The 11,189-nt window shown below is 38.1% G+C and overlaps 1 pseudogene; it reads right to left on the reverse strand.

The window, feature by feature from the left end:
* Positions 1-9,870: 9,870 nt before the first annotated feature.
* On the reverse strand, positions 9,871-10,795 carry LOC112635030 (annotated as a pseudogene).
* Between the last annotated feature and the right edge of the window lie 394 nt (positions 10,796-11,189).

An 11,189-nucleotide genomic window follows, 5' to 3' on the forward strand; every position in this document is an offset into this window, starting at 1 on the left:
CTAAAACCATAAAAACTCTAGAAGAAAACCTAGGCAATACCATTCAGGACATAGGCATGGGCAGGGACTTCATGACTAAAACACCAAAAGCAATGGCAACAAAAGCCAAAATTGACAAATGGGATCTAATTAAACTAAAGAGCCTCTGCACAGCAAAATAAACTCTCATCAGAGTGAACAGGCAACCTACAGAAGGGGAGAACATTTTTGCAATCTACTCGTCTGACAAAGGACAAAGGACTAATATCCAAAATCTACAAAGAACTCAAACAAATTTACAAGAAAAAAAAACCCCATCAAAAAGTGGGCGAAGGTTATGAACAAAAGAAGGTTACTTCTCAAAAGAAGACATTTATGTAGCCAACAGACACATGAAAAAATGCTCATCATCACTAGACATCAGAGAAATGCAAACCAAAACCACAATGAGATACCATCTCACACCAGTTAGAATGGCGATCATTAAAAAGTCAGGAAATAACAGGTGCTGGAGAGGATGTGGAGAAATAGGAACACTTTTACACTATTGGTGGGATTGTAAACTAGTTCAACCATTGTGGAAGACAGTGTGGCGATTCCTCAAGGATCTACAACTAGAAATACCATTTGATCCAGCCATCCCTTTACTGGGTATATACCCAAAGGATTATAAATCATGCTGCTATAAAGACACATGCACACATATGTTTATTGCGGCACTGTTCACAATAGCAAAGACTTGGAATCAACCCAAATGTCCATCAATGACAGACTGGATTAAGAAAATGTGGCACATATACACCATGGAATACTATGCAGCCATAAAAAAGGATGAGTTCATGTCCTTTGTAGGGACATTGATGAAGCTGGAAACCATCATTCTCAGCAAAGGATCGCAAGGACAGAAAACCAAACACCGCATGTTCTCACTCATAGGTGGGAATTAAATAATGAGAACACTTGGACACAGGGTGGAGAACATCACACACTGGGGTCTGTCATGGGTTGGGGGGAGGGGGAGGGATAGCATTAGGAGATATACCTAATGTAAATGATGAGTTGATGGCTGCAGCACACCAACATGGCACATGTATACGTATGTAACAAACCTGCACATTGTGCACATGAACCCTAGAACTTAAAGTGTAATAATAAAAAATAAATAAAGAGGAAATAATAATTAAAAAGTGGAAAGCAAAAAAAAAAAAAAAAAAAAAATGCACTTCTGGCTGGGCCTAGTGGCTCACGCTTGTAATCCTAGCACTTTGGGAGGCCGAGGAGGGTGGATCATTTGAAGTTAGGAGTTGGAGACCAGCCTGACCAACATGGTGAAACCCTGTTTCTACTAAAAATACAAAAATTAGCTGGGCATGGTGGCACGCGCCTGTAATCCTAGCTACTCCGAAGGCTGAGACAGGAGAATCCCTTGAACCCAGGAGGTGGAGGTTGCAGTGAGCCAAGATCGTGCCATTGCACTCTAGCCTGGGTGACAGAGTGAGACTCTGTCAAACAAACAAACAAACAAACAAAAAATGCACTTCTGTGGTAACTTTTTGTTTTGATATAATTTCAAACTTTCGGAAAAGTTATAACAATGGTACAAGGAATTTCTTTACACCCTTTACCTAGGTTCACCAATTGTATACATTTTCTCCATTTGTGATTTCATTCTATCTATCCACTATATCCATCTACCTACCTACCTACCTACCTACATACATACATATTTTTCTAAACCATTCAGGAAAAAATTGTAGTCATCACACTCCTTTACTCTTTTACTTAAAACATTATTGTTATTAAATTTAAAAAAATTTACTTAGTGTAAAATTGACTGTCTGTTTTTGGTGTATTTTTAGCACACAGATAGAGCCATGTAACCATCACCACACCCAGGATACCAAACAGTTCCATTACCATAAAACCCTTCCTCATGCTGCCCTTCTATAGTCAAACCCTACCCCTGCTCTTAAACCCTGGTCATCACTGATCTCTTATCCTTCTCCATAGTTTTGTCTTTTCCAGAATATCATAGAAATAGAATCATGCAGAATGTAAACTTTTAAGATTGTCTTCTTTCACTCAGTATCACGCTTTTGAGATTTATTCATGTTCTGTGTATAAATCATTCATTGTTTATAATGCTGCTGAGCAATATTGCATTATATAGATGTGTCATAGGTTTGCTTATTCACTCATTGATAAACATTAAAATTACCATTTCAATTTTCAAGCAATTATGAATAGAGTTGCTATAAACATTCATGTACAGGTTTTTATGTGAACATAAATTTGCATTTTTCTAGTGTAAATACCTATGAGTGGGGTTACTGGGTCATATGGTAAGTGTATATTTAAATTTATAAATTTATAAATATTAAATTTTTCTAGTGTAAATACCTATGAATGGGGTTGCTGGGTCATATGGTAAGTGTATATTTAAATTTATTTCAACCCTTTTCCTTATTTTTAAATTGGGTTGTTCATTTTCTCATTGTTGATTATCAAGAGTTTTTTTTTCAGTATTGAGGTCCTTTGTTAGATGTGTGATTTACAAATACTGTATCATAGTTAAAGTTATTAATGATATCCACTTTATTGATTTTTTCTTTTATGTATTGTTCTTACGGTGTCATATTTAAGAAAACTTTGCTTTATGGAAGTTTATGAAGGTTTTATTTGTCTTCTAAAAATTTGATAATTTTATGTTTCAACTTTGGGCCTATGAGCTGCTTTGAGTAATTTTTATATAAAGTGCAAGGTTTAGGTTGAGATACTTTTTTTTTTTTTTGCATCTGAATGTTCAATTGTTTTAAAACCGCTTGCTAAAAAAGCTATCCTTTCTCCATTGAATTGCTGTTCTACTTTTGTTCAAAATCAGTTGGCCATATTTGCATGAATCTATTTTTGGATTTTAAAATTCTCTTCCATTGATCTGTGTGTCTACCACTTTGGCAATACCATACTGCATTTACTATTGTAGCTTTATAATAAGTGTTAAAATTGTCTACTGTGAATCCTCTAACTTTATTCTTACTTAAAAACATTTTCTGACTATTCCAGCTCCTTTACTTTTCTATGTAAATTTTAGAATCAGCTTGTTTACATCTACAAAAAAAAAATTATTCTGGGATTTAACTGGAATTGCATTGAATCTACAGATGAATTTGAAGAGAAATGACAAGGTAATTATACAGAATCTTCCAGTCCATGAACATAGTTTGCCACTCCATTTATTTAGGTCTTCTTTGATTTATTCATAAGCTTTTCCACTCTTATTATTTCTCTTCTGTCTGAAAAACTTTATCTGGCATTTTTTTTGGGGGAGGGGCAGATCTGCTAATGATGTATTCTCTCAGTCTTCCTTTTTCTGAGAATGTCTTCATTTTGCCTGCATTCCTGAAGGATATTTTAACTGGATATAGAATTCTCAGTTAAAAGCTATTTTATTTCAGCATTTAACAAATGTTTCACTGCTTACTGGTTTTCATGGTTTCTGATGAGAAATATGAAGTCATGTAAAAATCATCATTGCCACTCAGGGGTGTTGGCTCAGACCTGTAATCTCAGCACTTTGGGAGGCTGAGGAGGGCAGATCACAGGGTCAAGAGATCGAGGCCATCATGGCCAACATGGTGAAACCCCGTCTCTACTAAAAATACAAAAAATTAGCTGGGTGTGGTGGTGCGCCTGTAGTCCCAGCTACCAGGGAGGCTGAGGCAGGAGAATCACTTGAACCCGGGAGGCGGAAGTTGCAGTGAGCCAAGATTGCACCACTGCACTCCAGCCTGGTCACAGAGACTCCGTCTCGAAAAAACAAAAACAAAAACAAAAACATCATATCATTTTTCTCTGGCTGTTTTCAAGGTATTTTCTTTTGTCTTTAGTTTTCAGTAGTTTGATTATATTATCTGGGTGTGTATTTCTTCAAATTTGTTCTGTTTGGGGTTTACTAAACCTTTTTAATCTGCAAGTTTATATCTTTTGCAATATTGGGGAATATTTTAGTCCTTTATTTCTTCAAGTATTTTTCTGCATGAATCTCTTTTTCTTTTGAAATTCCAGTAACACAAATGTTAAATCTTTTGGTATTGTCACACAGATGTATTAGGCTCTGCTCATGTTTTAAAAATCTTTTTTATCTCTATAGTACAGATTGGGTAATTTTACTGATCTATCTTCAAGTTCATTTAGTCACCCAATCCAGTAAATTTTCAATTTCAGCTATTATATTTTTTTCAGTTCTAAAATTTTCTTTTGCTTCTTTTTTATATTTCCTATTTCTCTTCTGAGAATTTCTGTCTTTACATTTGTTTCAAGAGTGTTCACACTTATTGGAGAATGATTTTAATAACTGGGAAGCCTTTGTCTAATTTTAACATCTATGTTCAAGGCTGTTGATTATCTTTTTCCCTAAGAGATGTGAAGATTTTCCTGGTTCTTCATATGTTGAATAATTATGGATTTGATTCTGGACATTTTGAATATGATATTTTGGGACTCTGGGTTTTGTTAAATCCTATAGGGCATTTTGCTTGTTTTACCAGGAAACTGACAAATTTAAGTTTAGGTTGTAAATTCCTATCCCACCTTCTGTTGGCTCTGGTTCCAATGTCAGTTCAATGTTCAAAGGCTTTGCAGTGCTACTTATATCCGTCCTGTGTGTGTGTGTGTGTGTGACATTCAGTGGCTATTCTGGGACTTGGGCAGTGGTCCACCCTGTAGATCAGTTCTCAATGTCTTTTGCCTGCTATTTAGGGTCAGATCTAAAGGCACAGCTAAAACATGGGTCCAGTGATTCATGCATCTTGGATCCCATATCACTTTCTAGAGCTTCTTTCTTTCCAAGATTTCCCCAGGGAGATCTTTCCTGCTTCCAAGTAACATCTTCCTGGTATTCAGTATTCTGACTAGATAGCCACTGCCTTAGTTTCCCTGGTCTGTTATACACTTTCCACAACTGTGTCTGCCTCAGGGACCAAGTGGTGAGAGGACAGACCGAAATAAGTAACAGGACTGATGTGTCTCACACCCTTGGATCCATGCTTCCTCTGGTCAGACAGAAGGATACCCCTCTCTCATTTTTAAGCATTGGTCCAGCTATTGCTGCTTCTATGCCAGAGTGGGATTGCCTAGGAGCTGGGACAAGAGAGGAAATAAAACCCCAGAACATTTCTTCTACCACCTCTAACCCATAGGAGACCCTTTTCCTGCTCCTCAGACAAGAAAGAGAGAATGCCTCTTAGAACAGTTTTTGTCTGCACCTTGTACGTACTTTTGGGTTTCAGGTTGCCTTTGAGTCCAGGCTGGGAGAAATCAGATTTAAAAAAGGAGGACTCACCCCTTACTTTAGTAGCTCTTAGAGCTCAGTTTGCCTTTCCTAACCTGCTTTCTACCATTCTCTTTTTCAAAGTCCTCAGATGGTTTACATGATACATCCTTTCCAAGGTTTCCCGTTACATTCAGGAGGAGAGACAGGGTGGGGTATGCTATCTCCATCTTAATTGGAACCCAGAGAGTGCTCCTTTATTTTTAAATACTTCAGTGTATATTTCCTAAGATGAAGGACTTTCTCTTACATGACCACACCACAATGATCAAAATCAAGAAAATGAACATTTTAATAATACTATTATATAACCCACAGTCCATTTGATCAATCGTTCCAGTGCTTTCTTTTACAGTTATTCTTTCCCTGGTCAAGATCTAATTAAGGATCATGAATTACATTGAGTTACCATGTCTCTTTAGTCTCCTTTAATCTGGTACAGTTTCTTAGCCTTTCTTTGTCTTTTATGATCTTGACGTTTTATTTTCTTTTAATTAATTAATTAATTTATTTTGAGACAGAGTCTTGCTCTGTTGCCCAGGCTGGAGTGCAGTGGCACCATCTCGGCTCACTGCAACCTCTGCCTCCTGGGTTCAAGCGATTCCCCTGTCTCACCCTCCAAAGTAGCTGGGATTACAGGCACACATCACTACGTCCAGCTAATTTTTGTATTTTTAGTAGAGACGGGGTTTCACCATGTTGTCCAGGCTGGTCTCAAACTCCTGAGCTCAGGCAATCTGCCAGCCTCGGCCTCCCAAAGTGGTGGGATTACAGGCATGAGCCACTGCGCCTGGCGATCTTGACATTATAAAGAGTACAGGCCAGTTATTTTGTAGAATATCCTTCCACTTGTGTTTGATGTTTTCTAATGATTAGATTCAGGTTATGTGTTTTTGGCAGAAATATCACACATGAGATGTTGTGTTCTTCCTAGGATAGCATAACAGGAGGTACATAATGTCTGTTTGTCCTATTACTAGAAATGTTATCTTTGATACTTGGCTAAGCTGCTGCTTTGCGGTTTTCTCTACTCTAAAGTTACTATTTTTGTGAGTTTCTTAAGGGCTAGAGTTTGAATATAATTACATTGTTATGAGGAGAACTCTAGACTAGTGCTGTCCAATAGATCTCTCTGCTTTGATGGGATGTTCAATTCAGTGCTGTCCAATATGGTAGCCATTGCCATGTGTGGCTACTGAGCATTTGAAATGAAGCTAGTTTATCTGAGTGTGGTGGTTCATGCCTGTAACCCCAGCACTTTGGGAAGCCAAGGTAGGAGGATCGCTTGAGGCCAGGAGTTCAAGACCAGTCTGGGCAATATAGCAAGACCCTATCTCTACAAAAAAATAATAAAAAATGAACCAAGCATAGTGGCATGCATCTGTAGTCCCAGCTGCTCAGGAGGCTGAGGTGGGAGGATCACTTCAGCCTGGGAGGTCGAGGTTACAGTGAACTGTGATTGTGCCACTGCACTTCAGCCTAGGCAACACGATGAGATCCTATCTCAAAATAAAATAAAATAAAATAAAATAAAATATAAATGAGGCTAGTGGGACTGAAGAAATGTAAGGGATATAATTTCAATTTGAAAACTTCCAGAGAACATCCTGTATTAGCATTTTCTAAAGAGTATTTTTTTTACCCTGCTCTGAGAAAAAAGGGCTCTAGGGTCAAATAAGTTAGGGATCATTCTAAATAGCATACTTGGGAAACACAGTAGTATTTCCTGCCGTCTTGGCACCTACACATCTTTGTGTTTTCACTTGGCCTAGTGCTAGGTGTAGGTAAAATTGTCAGATAATTGCTCTGTGAGTCTCCAAACAGCTCCTTAATTAGCTTGTGTAAATGACTTGCTCAACAGCGCAGCTAAGTCTGGCAATGGTGGGATTTACACCTAGGCCAGCCACCTGACTCCAAAGACTGTTTCCGGTACAGCAGAAATGGCAATGGAGAAAATGATATTGAAGTTCAGGTTGCCTCATGAGCCTTTGTTTAAGGTTGATACAGGCAAGAGTTATTACTTAGTCTGTGAATTCCTTTTTACCAATGCAAAACTAGGAAACATTTCGCATTCACAGAATGTGGTCATTCCGTCTTCCTAAAGGAATTAATATTAATATTAACAGTCCTTGTCAACTTACAGCATAGTTCTCTGAGGATGTGTTTCTTTCTGTTTAAATAAAAGAATTCCTGGAACAGGCTAGTAAGTTAATACTTTACACAAAGTCATCCAGAGCAAATATTCTCACACAAATACAGTTGTCATAAGAGGCTCTAAGTGCCTCTCCATACCACACACATATTCAGTCAGTTACTGAAGGCAAGAGATTAGAAAGATTAGAAAGTATGAAGGAAGGAGGCTTGGAGGGGAGAGAAAGGAGAACAATTTGCAAAGACAAAGACATCTTAAGCCAGATTTACATAAGAGCACTAGAGCCAGTTTGAATTAGAGGGGAATAAGCTGTGTAAGTTGCCTTCTTTCTTTTACTTCACCTGCAGTTCCTCTGGGAAGCTCTTTGCTGAGCCACGCTTAGAGAAATGTTATTCCTATAACTGTAACTTGTTTTGGCCGGCTTGCCCCACCAGTTGAGAGCTGCGGTTTGAAGAATTCTGAAGCAAAGGGATTTTATCTGGTTGATGAGTTCAGAATTCAGATCAAATCTTGAAAGTGGGAACAAGACGTTGCTGGTGCCTGATGCTATAATTCTTGAAGGTAATCGAGTTTAAAAGCAGTTTTTTTGGTGAATGATGTCATCCTCCATAAAAGCAGATTTTAATTAATTTTAAGATACCAGTGGAAGTTGTGACCCCAAAATGCCCCAAAGAGACCTTACAGATGGCTCTTCTCCTGTGCTGTTTGGCATACGTTCAGGAAAACCGCAGGGAAAATTGGCTTTGACGTGCTTGTGCTTTAAGGTATATGCTGCAGTACCTTGTAAAGGTTCATTTTATTGCCAAATATAACATTCAGTTGCCAACTGGAAGTGTAAAAGTTCATATTTTCTTTTTTCTGTTTGGTTTTTAACTTTTAAGACAGTATATTTGCTAAGATTCTGGCGATAGCTTTATGTAACAAGACACAGCATACCATGCTTGCTACTCAACTTGTTTGTGGTAAGTCTCAGCCTCAATATGAAGCTGTGTTTTTTTTTTTTTAATCAAAACCCTGCTTTTTATAGGCTCAATATCTTGGTAAGTGTGCCGTTAAACACAGTAGTGAACTTAAGACAGCAAGAGAAAGGAGTTAACAAAAGCTAGACATTGCAGCCTAAACAAAGTTCATACAAAAAACAAAGGAACTATCACTGGTTAATGGAATTTTCCTGACGAATTAAAACTTTACAGTATAAAACGTGCATTTTAGAATATTTAGTTTTCAAGTTCAAAAAGTACCAGTGTACCAGTGTCTATTTGAAACGATTTCTCTCCAAAGCCAAAGTGTCATCAAAATTAATTCATATGACGTAGCATATTCTAATGCCAAAAAATATTCAGTATTATTGAAGTGGAGGTAAATCCCAGGGGTTTTGGGACTTTCTCATGCTGCAAAGGGCTGTTTCTCTGGTTCATTCAAAGAAGAGTATGACAGAATCCGATTACGTCCCTAAGCTCAGTAAAGGGCAGGACTCCTGGCACCCAGCTCTGACCTCTCCATAAAGCCCAGCTACTCTTTCCTCAGATACAGGATGTGTGAGGATCAAGGGCATATTGTTCTGCTAGCTAAAGAGATAGCAAACCACCTCCTCCCTCCATCCTACAAAGCACCTTTTCCAGGTAAATAAAAGTCTACACGGGGAAAAATTTAAAACATACTTATCTACAGGGTATGGATTTTGAAATATCAATGTAATCCTTACTTCAAAAATGTTAACCACTTTAAAATTTTTAACATCTGGCCATTTCTGATTCCATCTTAAAGATGTATTCAGGTTGGATTTCTGTTGATTTATCATTGTACATTTCTAGCCAAAAATATTAATTTTATTCCCAAATATCATAACCACTAGTGCTACTGCAGTGTATTATCTCCCAGAGTTATCAAGCACTGGAAGAGAAAATAATAGATGCTCAAGCAGCAGGCAACATTTATGGCCCTTGCACACAGCAGCATCTGAATGGCTACTGAGCAGTCCAGGGATAATTCTTTTTTTTTTTTTTTTTTGAGATGGAGTCTCACTCTGCTGTCCAGTCTGGAGTGCAGTGGCACCACCTCGGCTCACTGCCTCCCGGGTTCAAGTGATTTTTCTGCCTCAGCCTCCCGAGTAGCTGGGATTACAGGCACGAGCCACCACGCCCAGCTAATTTTTGTATTTTTAGTGGCGACGGGGTTTCACCATGTTAGCCAGGCTGGTCTCAAACTTCTGACCTCAGGTGATCCACCTGCCTTGGCCTCCCAAAGTGCTGGGATTACAGGCGTGAGCCACTGCGCCCCCGGCCAGTCAAAGGATAATTCTAAAAACAAGAAAATTCATGCATTATAGTAAATATGTTGTAATTTTCACAGTTGAAATTTCCTTAGATGTTGTACTTTCTCTATAAGGGAATCCTGAATTTTCTTAATGTTATGATGAGTCAGGACTTGAACTAGCAGCCGTCTTTCTCTTCTTACTGTGCTTCTTATGCTCCTTTTTCCTTGTTTGTGTTGTTTTTTCTTATTCTTCACTGCTTTTCTTCTTTTTTGCTCTTATCTCCTCAATATACTCTGATCCTGACAAGGACTCATGTGATAAAGATTTATCTTCAGAATATGGGTTTCTTTTTGCTGAGTCCTTTCATAGCCTTTTTCTTTCTCAGTTGGGTCCTTCTTTTTCTTTAGAAAGAAGTCTTTTATCCTTATTGTCTTTCTATCCTTACTGTCTGATTCAGTTTCTGACATGGAGCTTTCAGAAGATTTATGTGAATGGTTCTTTTTCTTTCTCCCTTTTCCTTGTTTCTTATCCTCATCCTCAGAATCAGAAGAACTGCTGGAAGAATCAGAGCATGATGAAGACAATGAATACCTACCAGATTTCTTCTTCCTTTTCTTTTCTTTCTCTTTTTTTGGATAAGCTCTCACTTCCACTTAATTTTTTCCTGTGTTTTTCTAGTTTTTTCTTCAAATTCACCCAAAGCCTTGATGCCTTTTTCTTTTCTAGTTGCTCTTGCACTTCTTCCCAGATAGGCCTTGGATGACTGAGATAATCCTGGATTGCTGGCCCTTAAGACTGGATTGGACCCCTTGATCTGGCCATTGCTGTTGGATTCACGTAGGCTACCCGATGGTCCTGCTTCCCCTTGGTGCCTGAGTGAGCGTACAGTCACTCATCAAGGGACACAGTCACCCACCAAGGGAAACCTGGCTGGGGAGGCAGCTGAAGTGGGCCTGCCGCAGGTCCTTCTGCACTAAAAGTTCATATTTTCATGAGAATGTTACCAATGTGGTTAGCAGGCTTGTTTCATTTTTTCCTACATTATTCAGTGCCTACTTGGTTTACCACTAGAGGGCATTGTTGGCAGTGATATCAAGAGAAAGCATACTAGAGCATTTTGCTAAACAATTTTGTGCGATCTTTTTCAATTTTCATTTCAGCCAGTAAATAAAAACATACATTTAAAAGCCACTTCATTTATTATTTTATTTTTATATTTTATGCATCCCAAATACTGAGCTTCTAGGCTTTTTGTGTGTGTTAATTTAATAAAAGAGAAATCATTGTAAACTTTGGTTCCAGTTTTCTAAAAAATGCTAAATCTAGAATCTGTCAGTTTTCCCCCCTGAAGTGTAATACATTTGCACACATCCTCTCTTGGAATGTTATCGAGCACTTGGAGACTCATTATTTTTTATTTCCCAAAAGAGTGAAACTATTCTATTTTCCATATCATGCCTTTCCTGATATTT

Source organism: Theropithecus gelada, chromosome 11, assembly GCF_003255815.1.
Source record: "Theropithecus gelada isolate Dixy chromosome 11, Tgel_1.0, whole genome shotgun sequence".
Lineage (NCBI taxonomy): Eukaryota > Metazoa > Chordata > Mammalia > Primates > Cercopithecidae > Theropithecus > Theropithecus gelada.